A 20,840-nucleotide genomic window follows, 5' to 3' on the forward strand; every position below is an offset into this window, starting at 1 on the left:
CCAGCATTCAGAAATAAATGTTCCAAACGCTGTTTTCGCGCTGCAGGTGTCGGCTACGCCCCTCGTGATGTCAAGGCCATGCCCCCTCAATGCAAGTCTATGGGAGGGGGCATGATGTTCATCACGCCCCCTCCCATAGACTTGCATTGAGGGGGCGTGATCGTGACATCACAAGATGTGTGGCAAACCCCCGCAGCACGAAAACGGCATTTGGAACATTTTGTTCTGAACGCTGGCCGGTGGAATACCCCTTTAAAATCAGGGGTTCAGCATAAGAAATGCGCACAAAACTCTCCTCTACTTCTCTTCATGTTGATTTAAAAAAAAATAATCAAAATAACATTTTGGCGGTTTTTTTTTTTTCTCACTTTTGAAAAGTTTCCGGAGGTGACTTCCTGCTGATGCCACCTGGGAATTCCCATCTGATGGTCACAATCAGAAGTAATGGAACGCTTTCTCCTTCTCATTGTGAGCAGATGATATTCTTAACTGCGCTTTAATAATGCCACGGCCTTTACAAACCGCGCTAATGTTTTCTGTCATCCTGATTCTGGAGAACGTGTCACCGTAATGATACAATTAATGGGCGCCGTATCTGAAATGGCGTCTGCTCTAGGAGAAGGTTCCGTGGAATATTGTAAGAGATGGCGGCTCGGCTCCTGGATGTCATCGATCACGGATGTTATGACGACTTCTCCTCCGTGATTCGTGTTGATCAACAAATCTATTCTCATACAAAAGATTTCATCGGGAAGAAATGACAAAAATCAATCCTCACATCTCCCTCCTCGCGGAGCGCTTATTTTTTATGTAAATGAGGAGAATAGCGGCGGTATTTATTCAGCACTAAAGGTTCAGGCAAAGTTTAACTTCATTTTATTGGAGGGCTCCTCTGTATGACGGGTGAAGGAGTGGTGGGCTCCTCTCTATGACGGGTGATGGAACGGAGGGCTCCTCTGTATGACGAGTGATGGAACGGAGGGCTCCTCTGTATGACGGGTGATGGAACGGTGGGCTCCTCTGTATGACGGGTGATGGAACGGTGGGCTCCTCTGAATGACTGGTGATGGAACAGAGGGCTCCTCTGTATGACACATGGTGGAGTGGTGGGCTCCTCTCTATGACGGGTGATGGAACGGAGGGCTCCTCTGTATGACAGGTGATGGAATGGAGGGCTCCTCTGTATGACGGGTGATGGAATGGAGGGCTCCTCTGTATGACGGGTGAAGGAGTGGTGGGCTCCTCTCTATGACGGGTGATGGAACGGAGGGCTCCTCTGTATGACAGGTGATGGAACGGATGGCTCCTCTGTATGACAGGTGATGGAACGGAGGGCTCCTCTGTATGACGGGTGATGGAATGGAGGGCTCCTCTGTATGACGGGTGATGGAACGGAGGGCTCCTCTGTATGACAGGTGATGGAATGGTGGGCTCCTCTGTATGACAGGTGATGGAACGGTGGGCTCCTCTGTATGACGGATGATGGAACGGAGGGCTCCTCTGTATGATGGGTGATGGAACGGTGGGCACCTCTGTATGACAGGTGATGGAACGGAGGGCTCCTCTGTATGACGGGTGATGGAACGGAGGGCTCCTCTGTATGATAGGTGATGGAATGGTGGGCTCCTCTGTATGACAGGTGATGGAACAGTGGGCTCCTCTGTATGACCGGTGATGGAGTGGTGGGCTCCTCTCTATGACGGGTGATGGAACGGTGGGCTCCTCTGTATGACAGGTAATGGAACGGAGGGCTCCTCTGTATGACGGGTGATGGAACGGAGGGCTCCTCTGTATGACAGGTGATGGAACAGATGGCTTCTCTGTATGACGGGTGATGGAACGGAGGGCTCCTCTGTATGACAGGTGATGGAACTGATGGCTTCTCTGTATGACAGGTGATGGAACGGAGGGCTCCTCTGTATGACAGGTGATGAAACGGAGGGCTCCTCTGTATGACGGGTGATGGAACGGTGGGCTCCTCTGTATGACGGGTGACGGAACGGTGGGCTCCTCTGTATGACGGGTGATGGAACGGTGGACTCCTCTGTATGACAGGTGATGAAACGGAGGGCTCCTCTGTATGACGGGTGATGGAACGGAGGGCTCCTCTGTATGACAGGTGATGGAACGGATGGCTTCTCTGTATGACAGGTGATGGAACGGAGGGCTCCTCTGTATGACGGGTAATGGAAATGAGGGCTCCTCTGAATGACGGATGATGGAATGGAGGGCTCCTCTGTATGAAGGGTGATGGAACGGTGGGCTTCTCTGTATGACGGGTGATGGAACGGTGGGCTCCTCTGTGACAGGTGATGGAACGGAGGGCTCCTCTGTATGACGGGTGATGGAACGGAGGGCTCCTCTGTATGACAAGTGATGAAATGGTGGGCTCCTCTGTATGACAGGTGATGGAACGGTGGGCTCCTCTGTATGACGGGTGATGGAACGGAGGGCTCCTCTGTATGACGGTGGATGGAACGGAGGGCTCCTCTGTATGACAGGTGATGGAATGGTGGGCTCCTCTGTATGACAGGTGATGGAAGAGTGGGCTCCTCTCTATGACGGGTAATGGAACGGAGGGCTCCTCTGTATGACAGGTAATGGAACGGAGGGCTCCTCTGTATGACGGGTGATGGAGTGGTGGGCTCCTCTCTATGACGGGTGATGGAACGGATGGCTTCTCTGTATGACAGGTGATGGAACGGAGGGCTCCTCTGTATGACGGGTGATGGAATGGAGGGCTCCTCTGTATGACGGGTGAAGGAGTGGTGGGCTCCTCTCTATGACGGGTGATGGAACGGAGGGCTCCTCTGTATGACAGGTGATGGAACGGAGGGCTCCTCTGTATGACGGGTGATGGAACGGAGGGCTCCTCTCTATGACGGGTGATGGAACGGAGGGCTCCTCTGTATGACAGGTGATGGAACGGAGGGCTCCTCTGTATGACGGGTGATGGAACGGAGGGCTCCTCTGTATGACAGGTGATGGAACGGATGGCTTCTCTGTATGACAGGTGATGGAACGGAGGGCTCCTCTCTATGACGGGTGATGGAACGGAGGGCTCCTCTGTATGACAGGTGATGGAACGGAGGGCTCCTCTGTATGACGGGTGATGGAACGGAGGGCTCCTCTGTATGACAGGTGATGGAATGGTGGGCTCCTCTGTATGACAGGTGATGGAATGGATGGCTCCTCTGTATGACAGGTGATGGAACGGAGGGCTCCTCTGTATGACAGGTGATGGAACGGAGGGCTCCTCTATATGACGGGTGATGGAACGGAGGGCTCCTCTGTATGACAGGTGATGGAACGGATGGCTCCTCTGTATGACAGGTGATGGAACGGAGGGCTCCTCTGTATGACGGGTGAGGGAACGGATGGCTCCTCTGTATGAAGGGTGATGGAACGGAGGGCTCCTCTGTATGACAGGTGATGGAACGGTGGCCTCCTTTGTATGACGGGTGATAGAACGAAGGGCTCCTCTGTATGAGGGGTGATGGAGTGGTGGGCTCCTCTCTATGACGGGTGATGGAACGGAGGGCTCCTCTGTATGACAGGTGATGGAATGGTGGGCTCCTCTGTATGACAGGTGATGGAACGGAGGGCTCCTCTGTATGACAGGTGATGGAGTGGTGGGCTCCTCTCTATGACGGGTGATGGAACGGATGGCTCCTCTGTATGACAGGTGATGGAACAGAGGGCTCCTCTGTATGACAGGTGATGGAATGGTGGGCTCCTCTGTATGACGGGTGATGGAACGGTGGGCTCCTCTGTATGACAGGTGATGGAACGGATGGCTTCTCTGTATGACGGGTGATGGAACAGAGGGCTCCTCTGTATGACAGGTGATGGAACGGATGGCTTCTCTATATGACAGGTGATGGAACGGAGGGCTCCTCTGTATGACGGGTGATGGAATGGAGGGCTCCTCTGTATGACGGGTGATGGAACCGAGGGCTCCTCTGTATGACAGGTGATGGAATGGTGGGCTCCTCTGTATGACAGGTGATGGAACGGTGGGCTCCTCTGTATGACGGATGATGGAGCGGAGGGCTCCTCTGTATGATGGGTGATGGAACGGTGGGCACCTCTGTATGACAGGTGATGGAACGGAGGGCTCCTCTGTATGACGGGTGATGGAATGGAGGGCTCCTCTGTATGACGGGTGATGGAACCGAGGGCTCCTCTGTATGACAGGTGATGGAATGGTGGGCTCCTCTGTATGACAGGTGATGGAACGGTGGGCTCCTCTGTATGACGGATGATGGAACGGAGGGCTCCTCTGTATGATGGGTGATGGAACGGTGGGCACCTCTGTATGACAGGTGATGGAACGGAGGGCTCCTCTGTATGACGGGTGATGGAACGGAGGGCTCCTCTGTATGATAGGTGATGGAATGGTGGGCTCCTCTGTATGACAGGTGATGGAACAGTGGGCTCCTCTGTATGACGGGTGATGGAGTGGTGGGCTCCTCTCTATGACGGGTGATGGAACGGAGGGCTCCTCTGTATGACAGGTAATGGAACGGAGGGCTCCTCTGTATGACGGGTGATGGAACGGAGGGCTCCTCTGTATGACGGGTGATGGAACTGATGGCTTCTCTGTATGACGGGTGATGGAACAGAGGGCTCCTCTGTATGACAGGTGGTGGAGTGGTGGGCTCCTCTCTATGACAGGTGATGGAACGGAGGGCTCCTCTGTAAGACGAGTGATGGAACGGAGGGCTCCTCTGTATGACGGGTGATGGAACGGAGGGCTCCTCTGTATGACAGGTGATGAAACGGAGGGCTCCTCTGTGTGACGGGTGATGGAACGGTGGGCTCCTCTGTATGACGGGTGACGGAACGGTGGGCTCCTCTGTATGACGGGTGATGGAACAGTGGACTCCTCTGTATGACAGGTGATGAAACGAAGGGCTCCTCTGTATGACGGGTGACGGAACGGAGGGCTCCTCTGTATGACGGATGATGGAACGGATGGCTTCTCTGTATGACAGGTGATGGAACGGAGGGCTCCTCTGTATGACGGGTGATGGAACGGAGGGCTCCTCTGTATGACGGATGATGGAATGGAGGGCTCCTCTGTATGAAGGGTGATGGAACGGTGGGCTCCTCTGTATGACGGGTGATGGAACGGTGGGCTCCTCTGTATGACAGGTGATGGAACGGAGGGCTCCTCTGTATGACGGGTGATGGAACGGAGGGCTCCTCTGTATTACAGGTGATGAAATGGTGGGCTCCTCTGTATGACAGGTGATGGAACGGTGGGCTCCTCTGTATGATGGGTGATGGAACGGTGGGCTCCTCTGTATGACGGGTGATGAAACGGAGGGCTCCTCTGTATGACAGGTGATGGAATGGTGGGCTCCTCTGTATGACAGGTGATGGAACGGATGGCTTCTCTGTATGACAGGTGATGGAACGTATGGCTTCTCTGTATGACAGGTGATGGAACGGAGGGCTCCTCTGTATGACAGGTGATGGAACGGATGGCTTCTCTGTATGACAGGTGATGGAACGGAGGGCTCCTCTCTATGACGGGTGATGGAACGGAGGGCTCCTCTGTATGACGGGTGATGAAACGGAGGGCTCCTCTGTATGAGGGGTGATGGAGTGGTGGGCTCCTCTCTATGACGGGTGATGGAACGGAGGGCTCCTCTGTATGACAGGTGATGGAATGGTGGGCTCCTCTGTATGACAGGTGATGGAATGGATGGCTCCTCTGTATGACAGGTGATGGAACGGATGGCTTCTCTGTATGACAGGTGATGGAACGGATGGCTCCTCTGTATGACAGGTGATGGAACGGAGGGCTCCTCTGTATGACGGGTGATGGAATGGAGGGCTCCTTTGTATGACGGGTGATGGAACGGTGGGCACCTCTGTATGACAGGTGATGGAACGGAGGGCTCCTCTGTATGACGGGTGATGGAACGGAGGGCTCCTCTGTATGATAGGTGATGGAATGGTGGGCTCCTCTGTATGACAGGTGATGGAACAGTGAGCTCCTCTGTATGACCGGTGATGGAGTGGTGGGCTCCTCTCTATGACGGGTGATGGAACGGTGGGCTCCTCTGTATGACAGGTAATGGAACGGAGGGCTCCTCTGTATGACGGGTGATGGAACGGAGGGCTCCTCTGTATGACAGGTGATGGAACTGATGGCTTCTCTGTATGACAGGTGATGGAACGGAGGGCTCCTCTGTATGACAGGTGATGAAACGGAGGGCTCCTCTGTATGACGCGTGATGGAACGGTGGGCTCCTCTGTATGACGGGTGACGGAACGGTGGGCTCCTCTGTATGACGGGTGATGGAACGGTGGACTCCTCTGTATGACAGGTGATGAAACGGAGGGCTCCTCTGTATGACGGGTGATGGAACGGAGGGCTCCTCTGTATGACAGGTGATGGAACGGATGGCTTCTCTGTATGACAGGTGATGGAACGGAGGGCTCCTCTGTATGACGGGTGATGGAACTGAGGGCTCCTCTGAATGACGGATGATGGAATGGAGGGCTCCTCTGTATGAAGGGTGATGGAACGGTGGGCTCCTCTGTATGACGGGTGATGGAACGGTGGGCTCCTCTGTGACAGGTGATGGAACGGAGGGCTCCTCTGTATGACGGGTGATGGAACGGAGGGCTCCTCTGTATGACAAGTGATGAAATGGTGGGCTCCTCTGTATGACAGGTGATGGAACGGTGGGCTCCTCTGTATGACGGGTGATGGAACGGAGGGCTCCTCTGTATGACGGTGGATGGAACGGAGGGCTCCTCTGTATGACAGGTGATGGAATGGTGGGCTCCTCTGTATGACAGGTGATGAAACAGTGGGCTCCTCTCTATGATGGGTAATGGAACGGAGGGCTCCTCTGTATGACAGGTAATGGAACGGAGGGCTCCTCTGTATGACGGGTGATGGAGTGGTGGGCTCCTCTCTATGACGGGTGATGGAACGGATGGCTTCTCTGTATGACAGGTGATGGAACGGAGGGCTCCTCTGTATGACGGGTGATGGAATGGAGGGCTCCTCTGTATGACGGGTGAAGGAGTGGTGGGCTCCTCTCTATGACGGGTGATGGAACGGAGGGCTCCTCTGTATGACAGGTGATGGAACGGAGGGCTCCTCTGTATGACGGGTGATGGAACGGAGGGCTCCTCTCTATGACGGGTGATGGAACGGAGGGCTCCTCTGTATGACAGGTGATGGAACGGAGGGCTCCTCTGTATGACGGGTGATGGAACGGAGGGCTCCTCTGTATGACAGGTGATGGAACGGATGGCTTCTCTGTATGACAGGTGATGGAACGGAGGGCTCCTCTCTATGACGGGTGATGGAACGGAGGGCTCCTCTGTATGACAGGTGATGGAACGGAGGGCTCCTCTGTATGACGGGTGATGGAACGGAGGGCTCCTCTGTATGACAGGTGATGGAACAGTGGGCTCCTCTGTATGAGGGGTGATGGCGTGGTGGGCTCCTCTCTATGACGGGTGATGGAACGGAGGGCTCCTCTGTATGACAGGTGATGGAATGGTGGGCTCCTCTGTATGACAGGTGATGGAATGGATGGCTCCTCTGTATGACAGGTGATGGAACGGAGGGCTCCTCTGTATGACAGGTGATGGAACGGAGGGCTCCTCTATATGACGGGTGATGGAACGGAGGGCTCCTCTGTATGACAGGTGATGGAACGGATGGCTCCTCTGTATGACAGGTGATGGAACGGAGGGCTCCTCTGTATGACGGGTGAGGGAACGGATGGCTCCTCTGTATGAAGGGTGATGGAATGGAGGGCTCCTCTGTATGACAGGTGATGGAACGGTGGGCTCCTTTGTATGACGGGTGATAGAACGAAGGGCTCCTCTGTATGAGGGGTGATGGAGTGGTGGGCTCCTCTCTATGACGGGTGATGGAACGGAGGGCTCCTCTGTATGACAGGTGATGGAATGGTGGGCTCCTCTGTATGACAGGTGATGGAACGGAGGGCTTTTCTGTATGACAGGTGATGGAGTGGTGGGCTCCTCTCTATGACGGGTGATGGAACGGATGGCTCCTCTGTATGACAGGTGATGGAACAGAGGGCTCCTCTGTATGACAGGTGATGGAATGGTGGGCTCCTCTGTATGACGGGTGATGGAACGGTGGGCTCCTCTGTATGACAGGTGATGGAACGGATGGCTTCTCTGTATGACGGGTGATGGAACGGAGGGCTCCTCTGTATGACAGGTGATGGAACGGATGGCTTCTCTGTATGACAGGTGATGGAATTGTGGGCTCCTCTGTATGACAGGTGATGGAACGGAGGGCTCCTCTGTATGACAGGTGATGGAGTGGTGGGCTCCTCTCTATGACGGGTGATGGAACGGATGGCTCCTCTGTATGACAGGTGATGGAACAGAGGGCTCCTCTGTATGACAGGTGATGGAATGGTGGGCTCCTCTGTATGACGGGTGATGGAACGGTGGGCTCCTCTGTATGACAGGTGATGGAACGGATGGCTTCTCTGTATGACGGGTGATGGAACGGAGGGCTCCTCTGTATGACAGGTGATGGAACGGATGGCTTCTCTGTATGACAGGTGATGGAACGGAGGGCTCCTCTGTATGACGGGTGATGGAATGGAGGGCTCCTCTGTATGACGGGTGATGGAACCGAGGGCTCCTCTGTATGACAGGTGATGGAATGGTGGGCTCCTCTGTATGACAGGTGATGGAACGGTGGGCTCCTCTGTATGACGGATGATGGAACGGAGGGCTCCTCTGTATGATGGGTGATGGAACGGTGGGCACCTCTGTATGACAGGTGATGGAACGGAGGGCTCCTCTGTATGACGGGTGATGGAACGGAGGGCTCCTCTGTATGATAGGTGATGGAATGGTGGGCTCCTCTGTATGACAGGTGATGGAACAGTGGGCTCCTCTGTATGACGGGTGATGGAGTGGTGGGCTCCTCTCTATGACGGGTGATGGAACGGAGGGCTCCTCTGTATGACAGGTAATGGAACGGAGGGCTCCTCTGTATGACGGGTGATGGAACGGAGGGCTCCTCTGTATGACAGGTGATGGAACTGATGGCTTCTCTGTATGACGGGTGATGGAACAGAGGGCTCCTCTGTATGACAGGTGGTGGAGTGGTGGGCTCCTCTCTATGACAGGTGATGGAACGGAGGGCTCCTCTGTAAGACGGGTGATGGAACGGAGGGCTCCTCTGTATGACGGGTGATGGAACGGAGGGCTCCTCTGTATGACAGGTGATGAAACGGAGGGCTCCTCTGTGTGACGGGTGATGGAACGGTGGGCTCCTCTGTATGACGGGTGACGGAACGGTAGGCTCCTCTGTATGACGGGTGATGGAACAGTGGACTCCTCTGTATGACAGGTGATGAAACGAAGGGCTCCTCTGTATGACGGGTGACGGAACGGAGGGCTCCTCTGTATGACAGGTGATGGAACGGATGGCTTCTCTGTATGACAGGTGATGGAACGGAGGGCTCCTCTGTATGACGGGTGATGGAACGGAGGGCTCCTCTGTATGACGGATGATGGAATGGAGGGCTCCTCTGTATGAAGGGTGATGGAACGGTGGGCTCCTCTGTATGACAGGTGATGGAATGGTGGGCTCCTCTGTATGACGGGTGATGGAACGGTGGGCTCCTCTGTATGACAGGTGATGGAACGGATGGCTTCTCTGTATGACGGGTGATGGAACAGAGGGCTCCTCTGTATGACAGGTGATGGAACGGATGGCTTCTCTATATGACAGGTGATGGAACGGAGGGCTCCTCTGTATGACGGGTGATGGAATGGAGGGCTCCTCTGTATGACGGGTGATGGAACCGAGGGCTCCTCTGTATGACAGGTGATGGAATGGTGGGCTCCTCTGTATGACAGGTGATGGAACGGTGGGCTCCTCTGTATGACGGATGATGGAGCGGAGGGCTCCTCTGTATGATGGGTGATGGAACGGTGGGCACCTCTGTATGACAGGTGATGGAACGGAGGGCTCCTCTGTATGACGGGTGATGGAATGGAGGGCTCCTCTGTATGACGGGTGATGGAACCGAGGGCTCCTCTGTATGACAGGTGATGGAATGGTGGGCTCCTCTGTATGACAGGTGATGGAACGGTGGGCTCCTCTGTATGACGGATGATGGAACGGAGGGCTCCTCTGTATGATGGGTGATGGAACGGTGGGCACCTCTGTATGACAGGTGATGGAACGGAGGGCTCCTCTGTATGACGGGTGATGGAACGGAGGGCTCCTCTGTATGATAGGTGATGGAATGGTGGGCTCCTCTGTATGACAGGTGATGGAACAGTGGGCTCCTCTGTATGACGGGTGATGGAGTGGTGGGCTCCTCTCTATGACGGGTGATGGAACGGAGGGCTCCTCTGTATGACAGGTAATGGAACGGAGGGCTCCTCTGTATGACGGGTGATGGAACGGAGGGCTCCTCTGTATGACGGGTGATGGAACTGATGGCTTCTCTGTATGACGGGTGATGGAACAGAGGGCTCCTCTGTATGACAGGTGGTGGAGTGGTGGGCTCCTCTCTATGACAGGTGATGGAACGGAGGGCTCCTCTGTAAGACGAGTGATGGAACGGAGGGCTCCTCTGTATGACGGGTGATGGAACGGAGGGCTCCTCTGTATGACAGGTGATGAAACGGAGGGCTCCTCTGTGTGACGGGTGATGGAACGGTGGGCTCCTCTGTATGACGGGTGACGGAACGGTGGGCTCCTCTGTATGACGGGTGATGGAACAGTGGACTCCTCTGTATGACAGGTGATGAAACGAAGGGCTCCTCTGTATGACGGGTGACGGAACGGAGGGCTCCTCTGTATGACGGATGATGGAACGGATGGCTTCTCTGTATGACAGGTGATGGAACGGAGGGCTCCTCTGTATGACGGGTGATGGAACGGAGGGCTCCTCTGTATGACGGATGATGGAATGGAGGGCTCCTCTGTATGAAGGGTGATGGAACGGTGGGCTCCTCTGTATGACGGGTGATGGAACGGTGGGCTCCTCTGTATGACAGGTGATGGAACGGAGGGCTCCTCTGTATGACGGGTGATGGAACGGAGGGCTCCTCTGTATTACAGGTGATGAAATGGTGGGCTCCTCTGTATGACAGGTGATGGAACGGTGGGCTCCTCTGTATGATGGGTGATGGAACGGTGGGCTCCTCTGTATGACGGGTGATGAAACGGAGGGCTCCTCTGTATGACAGGTGATGGAATGGTGGGCTCCTCTGTATGACAGGTGATGGAACGGATGGCTTCTCTGTATGACAGGTGATGGAACGTATGGCTTCTCTGTATGACAGGTGATGGAACGGAGGGCTCCTCTGTATGACAGGTGATGGAACGGATGGCTTCTCTGTATGACAGGTGATGGAACGGAGGGCTCCTCTCTATGACGGGTGATGGAACGGAGGGCTCCTCTGTATGACGGGTGATGAAACGGAGGGCTCCTCTGTATGAGGGGTGATGGAGTGGTGGGCTCCTCTCTATGACGGGTGATGGAACGGAGGGCTCCTCTGTATGACAGGTGATGGAATGGTGGGCTCCTCTGTATGACAGGTGATGGAATGGATGGCTCCTCTGTATGACAGGTGATGGAACGGATGGCTTCTCTGTATGACAGGTGATGGAACGGATGGCTCCTCTGTATGACAGGTGATGGAACGGAGGGCTCCTCTGTATGACGGGTGATGGAATGGAGGGCTCCTTTGTATGACGGGTGATGGAACGGTGGGCACCTCTGTATGACAGGTGATGGAACGGAGGGCTCCTCTGTATGACGGGTGATGGAACGGAGGGCTCCTCTGTATGATAGGTGATGGAATGGTGGGCTCCTCTGTATGACAGGTGATGGAACAGTGAGCTCCTCTGTATGACCGGTGATGGAGTGGTGGGCTCCTCTCTATGACGGGTGATGGAACGGTGGGCTCCTCTGTATGACAGGTAATGGAACGGAGGGCTCCTCTGTATGACGGGTGATGGAACGGAGGGCTCCTCTGTATGACAGGTGATGGAACTGATGGCTTCTCTGTATGACAGGTGATGGAACGGAGGGCTCCTCTGTATGACAGGTGATGAAACGGAGGGCTCCTCTGTATGACGCGTGATGGAACGGTGGGCTCCTCTGTATGACGGGTGACGGAACGGTGGGCTCCTCTGTATGACGGGTGATGGAACGGTGGACTCCTCTGTATGACAGGTGATGAAACGGAGGGCTCCTCTGTATGACGGGTGATGGAACGGAGGGCTCCTCTGTATGACAGGTGATGGAACGGATGGCTTCTCTGTATGACAGGTGATGGAACGGAGGGCTCCTCTGTATGACGGGTGATGGAACTGAGGGCTCCTCTGAATGACGGATGATGGAATGGAGGGCTCCTCTGTATGAAGGGTGATGGAACGGTGGGCTCCTCTGTATGACGGGTGATGGAACGGTGGGCTCCTCTGTGACAGGTGATGGAACGGAGGGCTCCTCTGTATGACGGGTGATGGAACGGAGGGCTCCTCTGTATGACAAGTGATGAAATGGTGGGCTCCTCTGTATGACAGGTGATGGAACGGTGGGCTCCTCTGTATGACGGGTGATGGAACGGAGGGCTCCTCTGTATGACGGTGGATGGAACGGAGGGCTCCTCTGTATGACAGGTGATGGAATGGTGGGCTCCTCTGTATGACAGGTGATGAAACAGTGGGCTCCTCTCTATGACGGGTAATGGAACGGAGGGCTCCTCTGTATGACAGGTAATGGAACGGAGGGCTCCTCTGTATGACGGGTGATGGAGTGGTGGGCTCCTCTCTATGACGGGTGATGGAACGGATGGCTTCTCTGTATGACAGGTGATGGAACGGAGGGCTCCTCTGTATGACGGGTGATGGAATGGAGGGCTCCTCTGTATGACGGGTGAAGGAGTGGTGGGCTCGTCTCTATGACGGGTGATGGAACGGAGGGCTCCTCTGTATGACAGGTGATGGAACGGAGGGCTCCTCTGTATGACGGGTGATGGAACGGAGGGCTCCTCTCTATGACGGGTGATGGAACGGAGGGCTCCTCTGTATGACAGGTGATGGAACGGAGGGCTCCTCTGTATGACGGGTGATGGAACGGAGGGCTCCTCTGTATGACAGGTGATGGAACGGATGGCTTCTCTGTATGACAGGTGATGGAACGGAGGGCTCCTCTCTATGACGGGTGATGGAACGGAGGGCTCCTCTGTATGACAGGTGATGGAACGGAGGGCTCCTCTGTATGACGGGTGATGGAACGGAGGGCTCCTCTGTATGACAGGTGATGGAACAGTGGGCTCCTCTGTATGAGGGGTGATGGCGTGGTGGGCTCCTCTCTATGACGGGTGATGGAACGGAGGGCTCCTCTGTATGACAGGTGATGGAATGGTGGGCTCCTCTGTATGACAGGTGATGGAATGGATGGCTCCTCTGTATGACAGGTGATGGAACGGAGGGCTCCTCTGTATGACAGGTGATGGAACGGAGGGCTCCTCTATATGACGGGTGATGGAACGGAGGGCTCCTCTGTATGACAGGTGATGGAACGGATGGCTCCTCTGTATGACAGGTGATGGAACGGAGGGCTCCTCTGTATGACGGGTGAGGGAACGGATGGCTCCTCTGTATGAAGGGTGATGGAATGGAGGGCTCCTCTGTATGACAGGTGATGGAACGGTGGGCTCCTTTGTATGACGGGTGATAGAACGAAGGGCTCCTCTGTATGAGGGGTGATGGAGTGGTGGGCTCCTCTCTATGACGGGTGATGGAACGGAGGGCTCCTCTGTATGACAGGTGATGGAATGGTGGGCTCCTCTGTATGACAGGTGATGGAACGGAGGGCTTTTCTGTATGACAGGTGATGGAGTGGTGGGCTCCTCTCTATGACGGGTGATGGAACGGATGGCTCCTCTGTATGACAGGTGATGGAACAGAGGGCTCCTCTGTATGACAGGTGATGGAATGGTGGGCTCCTCTGTATGACGGGTGATGGAACGGTGGGCTCCTCTGTATGACAGGTGATGGAACGGATGGCTTCTCTGTATGACGGGTGATGGAACGGAGGGCTCCTCTGTATGACAGGTGATGGAACGGATGGCTTCTCTGTATGACAGGTGATGGAATTGTGGGCTCCTCTGTATGACAGGTGATGGAACGGAGGGCTCCTCTGTATGACAGGTGATGGAGTGGTGGGCTCCTCTCTATGACGGGTGATGGAACGGATGGCTCCTCTGTATGACAGGTGATGGAACAGAGGGCTCCTCTGTATGACAGGTGATGGAATGGTGGGCTCCTCTGTATGACGGGTGATGGAACGGTGGGCTCCTCTGTATGACAGGTGATGGAACGGATGGCTTCTCTGTATGACGGGTGATGGAACGGAGGGCTCCTCTGTATGACAGGTGATGGAACGGATGGCTTCTCTGTATGACAGGTGATGGAACGGAGGGCTCCTCTGTATGACGGGTGATGGAATGGAGGGCTCCTCTGTATGACGGGTGATGGAACCGAGGGCTCCTCTGTATGACAGGTGATGGAATGGTGGGCTCCTCTGTATGACAGGTGATGGAACTGATGGCTTCTCTGTATGACAGGTGATGGAACGGAGGGCTCCTCTGTATGACAGGTGATGAAACGGAGGGCTCCTCTGTATGACGGGTGATGGAACGGAGGGCTCCTCTGTATGACGGATGATGGAATGGAGGGCTCCTCTGTATGAAGGGTGATGGAACGGTGGGCTCCTCTGTATGACAGGTGATGGAACGGAGGGCTCCTCTGTATGACGGGTGATGGAACGGAGGGCTCCTCTGTATTACAGGTGATGAAATGGTGGGCTCCTCTGTATGACAGGTGATGGAACGGTGGGCTCCTCTGTATGATGGGTGATGGAACGGTGGGCTCCTCTGTATGACGGGTGATGAAACGGAGGGCTCCTCTGTATGACAGGTGATGGAACGGATGGCTTCTCTGTATGACAGGTGATGGAACGGAGGGCTCCTCTGTATGACAGGTGATGGAACGGATGGCTTCTCTGTATGACAGGTGATGGAACGGAGGGCTCCTCTGTATGACAGGTGATGGAACGGATGGCTTCTCTGTATGACAGGTGATGGAACGGAGGGCTCCTCTCTATGACGGGTGATGGAACGGAGGGCTCCTCTGTATGACGGGTGATGAAACGGAGGGCTCCTCTGTATGAGGGGTGATGGAGTGGTGGGCTCCTCTCTATGACGGGTGATGGAACGGAGGGCTCCTCTGTATGACAGGTGATGGAATGGTGGGCTCCTCTGTATGACAGGTGATGGAATGGATGGCTCCTCTGTATGACAGGTGATGGAACGGAGGGCTCCTCTGTATGACAGGTGATGGAACGGAGGGCTCCTCTGTATGACGGGTGATGGAACGGAGGGCTCCTCTATATGACGGGTGATGGAACGGAGGGCTCCTCTGTATGACAGGTGATGGAACGGATGGCTCCTCTGTATGACAGGTGATGGAACGGAGGGCTCCTCTGTATGACGGGTGATGGAACGGATGGCTCCTCTGTATGACAGGTGATGGAACAGAGGGCTCCTCTTTATGACAGGTGATGGAACGGTGGTCTCCTCTGTATGACAGGTGATGGAACGGTGGGCTCCTCTGTATGACAGGGGATGGAACGGTGGGCTCCTCTGTATGACGGGTGATGGAACGGAGGGCTCCTCTGTATGACGGGTAATGGAACGGTGGGCTCCTCTCTATGACGGGTGATGGAACGGTGGGCTCCTCTGTATGACAGGTGATGGAACGGATTGCTCCTCTGTATGACAGGTGATGGAACGGAGGGCTCCTCTGTATGACGGGTGATGGAACGAATGGCTCCTCTGTATGACGGGTGATGGAACGGTGGGCTCCTTTGTATGACAGGTGATGGAACGGAGGGCTCCTCTGTATGACGGGTGATGGAACGGACGGCTCCTCTGTATGACAGGTGATGGAACGGATGGCTTCTCTGTATGACAGGTGATGGAACTGAGGGCTCCTCTGTATGACGGGTGATGGAACGGATGGCTCCTCTGTATGAAGGGTGATGGAACGGTGGGCTCCTCTGTATGACAGGTGATGGAACGGTGGGCTCCTTTGTATGACGGGTGATGGAACGAAGGGCTCCTCTGTATGAGGGGTGATGGAGTGGTGGGCTCCTCTTTATGACGGGTGATGGAACGGGGGGCTCCTCTGTATGACAGGTGATGGAATGGTGGGCTCCTCTGTATGACAGGTGATGGAACGGATGGCTCCTCTGTATGACAGGTGATGGAACAGAGGGCTCCTCTGTATGACGGGTGATGGAACGGAGGGCTCCTCTGTATGACGGGTGATGGAACGGACGGCTCCTCTGTATGACAGGTGATGGAACGGAGGGCTCCTCTATATGACGGGTGATGGAACGAAGGGCTCCTCTGTATGAGGGGTGATGGAACAGAGGGCTCCTCTGTATGACAGGTGATGGAATGGTGGGCTCCTCTGTATGACAGGTGATGGAACGGATGGCTCCTCTGTATCACAGGTGATGGAACAGAGGGCTCCTCTGTATGACAGGTGATGGAACGGTGGGCTCCTCTGTATGACGGGTGATGGAACGGTGGGCTCCTCTGTATGACGGGTGATGGAACGGTGGGCTCCTCTGTATCACAGGTGATGGAACGGTGGGCTCCTCTGTATGACAGGTGGTGGAACGGATGGCTCCTCTGTATGACAGGTGATGGAACAGAGGGCTCCTCTGTATGACGGGTGATGGAACGGTGGGCTCCTCTGTATGACAGGTGATGGAGCGATGGGCTCCTCTGTATGACAGAGGATGGAACGGTGGGCTCCTCTGCATGACAGGGGATGGAACGGTGGGCTCCTCTGTATGACGGGTGATGGAACGGAGGGCTCCTCTGTATGACGGGTAATGGAACGGTGGGCTCCTTTCTATGACGGGTGATGGAACGGAGGGCTCCTCTGTATGACAGGTGATGGAACGGATTGCTCCTCTGTATGACAGGTGATGGAATGGAGGGCTCCTCTGTATGACGGGTGATGGAACGGATGGCTCCTCTGTATGACGGGTGATGGAACGGAGGGCTCCTCTGTATGACAGGTGATGGAACGGATGGCTTCTCTGTATGACAGGTGATGGAACGGAGGGCTCCTCTCTATGACGGGTGATGGAACGGAGGGCTCCTCTGTATGACAGGTGATGGAACGGAGGGCTCCTCTGTATGACGGGTGATGGAACGGAGGGCTCCTCTGTATGACAGGTGATGGAACGGATGGCTTCTCTGTATGACAGGTGATGGAACGGAGGGCTCCTCTGTATGACGGGTGATGGAACGGAGGGCTCCTCTGTATGAGGGGTGATGGAGTGGTGGGCTCCTCTCTATGACGGGTGATGGAACGGAGGGCTCCTCTGTATGACAGGTGATGGAATGGTGGGCTCCTCTGTATGACAGGTTATGGAATGGATGACTCCTCTGTATGACAGGTGATGGAACGGAGGGCTCCTCTGTATGACAGGTGATGGAACGGAGGGCTCCTCTGTATGACAGGTGATGGAACGGTGGGCTCCTTTGTATGACGGGTGATAGAACGAAGGGCTCCTCTGTATGAGGGGTGATGGAGTGGTGGGCTCCTCTCTATGACGGGTGATGGAACGGAGGGCTCCTCTGTATGACAGGTGATGGAATGGTGGGCTCCTCTGTATGACAGGTGATGGAACGGATGGCTCCTCTGTATGACAGGTGATGGAACAGAGGGCTCCTCTGTATGACGGGTGATGGAATGGTGGGCTCCTCTGTATGACGGGTGATGGAACGGTGGGCTCCTCTGTATGACAGGTGATGGAACGGATGGCTTCTCTGTATGACGGGTGATGGAACGGAGGGCTCCTCTGTATGACAGGTGATGGAACGGATGGCTTCTCTGTATGACAGGTGATGGAACGGAGGGCTCCTCTGTATGACGGGTGATGGAATGGAGGGCTCCTCTGTATGACGGGTGATGGAACCGAGGGCTCCTCTGTATGACAGGTGATGGAATGGTGGGCTCCTCTGTATGACAGGTGATGGAACGGTGGGCTCCTCTGTATGACGGATGATGGAACGGAGGGCTCCTCTGTATGATGGGTGATGGAACGGTGGGCACCTCTGTATGACAGGTGATGGAACGGAGGGCTCCTCTGTATGACGGGTGATGGAACGGAGGGCTCCTCTGTATGATAGGTGATGGAATGGTGGGCTCCTCTGTATGACAGGTGATGGAACAGTGGGCTCCTCTGTATGACGGGTGATGGAGTGGTGGGCTCCTCTCTATGACGGGTGATGGAACGGAGGGCTCCTCTGTATGACAGGTAATGGAACGGAGGGCTCCTCTGTATGACGGGTGATGGAACGGAGGGCTCCTCTGTATGACAGGTGATGGAACTGATGGCTTCTCTGTATGACGGGTGATGGAACAGAGGGCTCCTCTGTATGACAGGTGATGGAACGGATGGCTTCTCTGTATGACAGGTGATGGAACGGAGGGCTCCTCTCTATGACGGGTGATGGAACGGAGGGCTCCTCTGTATGACAGGTGATGAAACGGAGGGCTCCTCTGTATGACAGGTGATGGAACGGAGGGCTCCTCTCTATGACGGGTGATGGAACGGAGGGCTCCTCTGTATGACAGGTGATGGAACGGAGGGCTCCTCTGTATGACAGGTGATGGAACGGAGGGCTCCTCTCTATGACGGGTGATGAAACGGAGGGCTCCTCTGTATGACAGGTGATGGAGTGGTGGGCTCCTCTCTATGACGGGTGATGGAACGGAGGGCTCCTCTGTATGACAGGTGATGGAATGGTGGGCTTCTCTGTATGACAGGTGATGGAATGGATGGCTCCTCTGTATGACGGGTGATGGAACGGAGGGCTCCTCTATATGACGGGTGATGGAACGGAGGGCTCCTCTGTATGACAGGTGATGGAACGGATGGCTCCTCTGTATGACAGGTGATGGAACGGAGGGCTCCTCTGTATGACGGGTGATGGAACGGAGGGCTCCTCTGTATGACAGGTGATGGAACGGTGGGCTCCTTTGTATGACGGGAGATAGAACGAAGGGCTCCTCTGTATGAGGGGTGATGGAGTGGTGGGCTCCTCTCTATGACGGGTGATGGAACGGAGGGCTCCTCTGTATGACAGGTGATGGAATAGTGGGCTCCTCTGTATGACAGGTGATGGAACGGATGGCTCCTCTGTATGACAGGTGATGGAACAGAGGGCTCCTCTGTATGACAGGTGATGGAATGGTGGGCTCCTATTTATGACGGGTGATGGAACGGTGGGCTCCTCTGTATGACAGGGGATGGAATGGTGGGCTCCTCTGTATGACAGGTGGTGGAACGGATGGCTCCTCTATATGACAGGTGATGGAACAGAGGGCTCCTCTTTATGACAGGTGATGGAACGGTGGTCTCCTCTGTATGACAGGTGATGGAACGGTGGGCTCCTCTTTATGACAGGGGATGGAACGGTTGGCTCCTCTGTATGACAGGGGATGGAACGGTGGGCTCCTCTGTATGACGGGTGATGGAACGGAGGGCTCCTCTGTATGACGGGTAATGGAACGGTGGGCTCCTCTCTATGACGGGTGATGGAACAGTGGGCTCCTCTGTATGACAGGTGATGGAACGGATTGCTCATCTGTATGACAGGTGATGGAACGGAGGGCTCCTCTGTATGACGGGTGATGGAACGAATGGCTCCTCTGTATGACGGGTGATGGAACGGTGGGCTCCTTTGTATGACAGGTGATGGAACGGAGGGCTCCTCTGTATGACGGGTGATGGAACGGACGGCTTCTCTGTATGACAGGTGATGGAACGGATGGCTTCTCTGTATGACAGGTGATGGAACGGAGGGCTCCTCTGTATGACAGGTGATGGAACGGATGGCTTCTCTGTATGACAGGTGATGGAACGGAGGGCTCCTCTCTATGACGGGTGATGGAACGGAGGGCTCCTCTGTATGACGGGTGATGAAACGGAGGGCTCCTCTGTATGAGGGGTGATGGAGTGGTGGGCTCCTCTCTATGACGGGTGATGGAACGGAGGGCTCCTCTGTATGACAGGTGATGGAATGGTGGGCTCCTCTGTATGACAGGTGATGGAATGGATGGCTCCTCTGTATGACAGGTGATGGAACGGAGGGCTCCTCTGTATGACAGGTGATGGAACGGAGGGCTCCTTTATATGACGGGTGATGGAACGGAGGGCTCCTCTGTATGACAGGTGATGGAACGGTGGGCTCCTTTGTATGACGGGAGATAGAACAAAGGGCTCCTCTGTATGAGGGGTGATGGAGTGGTGGGCTCCTCTCTATGACGGGTGATGGAACGGAGGGCTCCTCTGTATGACAGGTGATGGAATGGTGGGCTCCTCTGTATGACAGGTGATGGAACGGATGGCTCCTCTGTATGACAGGTGATGGAACAGAGGGCTCCTCTGTATGACGGGTGATGGAACGGTGGGCTCCTCTGTATGACAGGGGATGGAATGGTGGGCTCCTCTGTATGACAGGTGGTGGAACGGATGGCTCCTCTGTATGCCAGGTGATGGAACAGAGGGCTCCTCTTTATGACAGGTTATGGAACGGTGGTCTCCTCTGTATACCAGGTGATGGAACGGTGGGCTCCTCTGTATGACAGGGGATGGAACGGTTGGCTCCTCTGTATGACAGGGGATGGAACGGTGGGCTCCTCTGTATGACGGGTGATGGAACGGAGGGCTCCTCTGTATGACGGGTAATGG

Source organism: Hyla sarda, chromosome 6, assembly GCF_029499605.1.
Source record: "Hyla sarda isolate aHylSar1 chromosome 6, aHylSar1.hap1, whole genome shotgun sequence".
NCBI lineage: Eukaryota > Metazoa > Chordata > Amphibia > Anura > Hylidae > Hyla > Hyla sarda.